Source organism: Phalaenopsis equestris, unplaced genomic scaffold, assembly GCF_001263595.1.
Source record: "Phalaenopsis equestris unplaced genomic scaffold, ASM126359v1 Scaffold000403, whole genome shotgun sequence".
NCBI classification, from domain to species: Eukaryota; Viridiplantae; Streptophyta; class Magnoliopsida; order Asparagales; family Orchidaceae; genus Phalaenopsis; species Phalaenopsis equestris.
The window spans coordinates 190,919-193,118 of record NW_018164845.1 but is presented as its reverse complement, the minus strand read 5'-3'; positions in this window follow the sequence as shown (position 1 = coordinate 193,118).

Genomic DNA, 2,200 nt, shown 5'->3' with positions numbered 1-2,200 from the left:
GGGAAAGAGATAAAGCGGCTTAGCATGTTGATCATCTTTGGTCCCCATTCTTAACCTTTGACTAATTTTTTTATAGATATTGGGGTGACTACTCTATATATAAATTTTGGGATGCCCTTCATCATAAAAGATGATTTAAAAATAATTTAATTATAAAGAGTACATAAAAGTATGTGCATAGCAAAACTTATAACTGTGTGGAATGTCGAGCTAAAGACCAAATTTCTGAGTTGGTGGGTTACCGAATTGATTATTAGTTGTGCATGAGTTAGTTATGAGGTTAACTGTTAAATTTTCTTAGTCAAGCTACGAGCTACGAATACGAATGTGCAGGACAAATCGTCGAGTGACACAGCCACTTAGCCTTGTTCTGTTGAGCAAGCAATGAAATGTATCTAAAACTAACCCGAACCCATTTCTGGGTTACCCTGGAGGTTAACAAGTTATACCCAAATTAATAGGCTTTTTAATTTACATGGTCACTCAATTAAATTTTCATCATTTTGAAACTTTCCATGTGAAAAGAATTGCAACTCAATGGTTAATAGAGAAGATTGTTTCTTCAAAGTTGTGGGTTCGATAATTCGATTTTTCTCCCTATTCTTCAAAAAATTAAATTTTTTTTTTCTGAACAAAGAGAAAAGCAAAAGCACCTGGATCTATAAAATAAGTTTTTTTGGCCATTTATTTTTGAGATTTAATTAAAAAGACATTGGAACTTTTGTCGATGCTCCTGATCTTCTCTTTGATTAGATACCACGAGGACCTCAAGATCCTGTCTTATGATGAGTTTTGGTCACAATGATGATAGGAGCAGTTACTATACATAGTTGATCCTCTATGTTGTTACCCATTTAAACAAACAGAAAGGTTTGCATATTTTGCGCTAGTTACATTAGACTAAACTTATATCCAAAGTGAGGGTAGTGGCCAAAAAGAATCAACACTTGTTATAGTTACAAAATATAAACTAATATAAAAAAATTAATATAATATTTTATGGACTCCACATCATCTTTCTCCTTATCTCCACTTTCGTTACCCTATTTGCTTCTTCATCTCATTCTTTAGAACTTTGCGCTCTTAGTTATTTTATCTTATGAAAAAAGAACATGTTGGCCTCCATAATATCATAAATCTCATCCATAGTTGCATGTTAGAAGGGGTGGATTTATCTTCTTTCTTAAAGATAGGCAAACTTAATATTTAACTAAATTAATTTTTAAAATTAAAATAATAATTTCATTTGAAATTGAGACAAACACTTCTTTTCTAATATTTTGTTTCATTTTCTTAATTATTGAATAAAAAAATTCAGATATGCACCTTTATACATGCTCTCACTAGGTCGAAGGAGATTCAAAACCTTAATTATCATGGAATTTTTCTTTGCTTAGTTCACTTGTGACTTCCATCCATACCACAATATGTTAGGTTCATTTTCCCCCATTCTAAAGGATCATCATCATTTCAAAAATTTTCTTTATAAATGAAAAAAAATTAATTTGTGCGTATGTGCATTCATTTTAAAAATACTAATGACATTTTTTTATAAATAAATATTTTTAACGAATGCAAAAGAATACAAATTATATAGAGTGAATTATTTGATAGATTTAGAAACAAGGAAGGATTAATTTCACTAAGATAAGATATTATTCCTGCTGTGGTTTTTGAACATTGAAGTCCCCATCCACCTAAGAGGTTATAAGATGGGAATCAATATAAATGATTAAATCAATAACCTCTCAATTGATGGCAAGTCTTAATCTGACACCAAGTGGGGGAGTTCAAATTTTGGGTTTTGACCATGAGTGGCCTCTCGCGTTTGGTGTTTTCCAGTGTATAGGGTAGCCGACTAGCCTATAGGAGGTCACCATCCTGCTAAGGGAGTTCGGTGGTGGGAAAATGTGAAGCCAATTGAGTTGTGCCATGTGTCCATGAGTGGATTGAAGTGGAATGAGTTTTAGGCCATTTTTAGGTTTAACTTGGGTTAGGTCCATGGAAAGGGCTTGGTTCATCTCCCCATGGTGGCTGGTGTGATTTTTTGGTCTTTGGGTTCATATCATGAAGTCCCATCCATGGGGCTAGGGTTTGAACATGGGCTATGGATGAGGTGAAGCATTTTCTTGGAGGCTTGAAAGTAGGTTGTTCGTTTGCCATTTAGGGGAGAATGGCATGTGAGGGTCTAAGGAGGCTT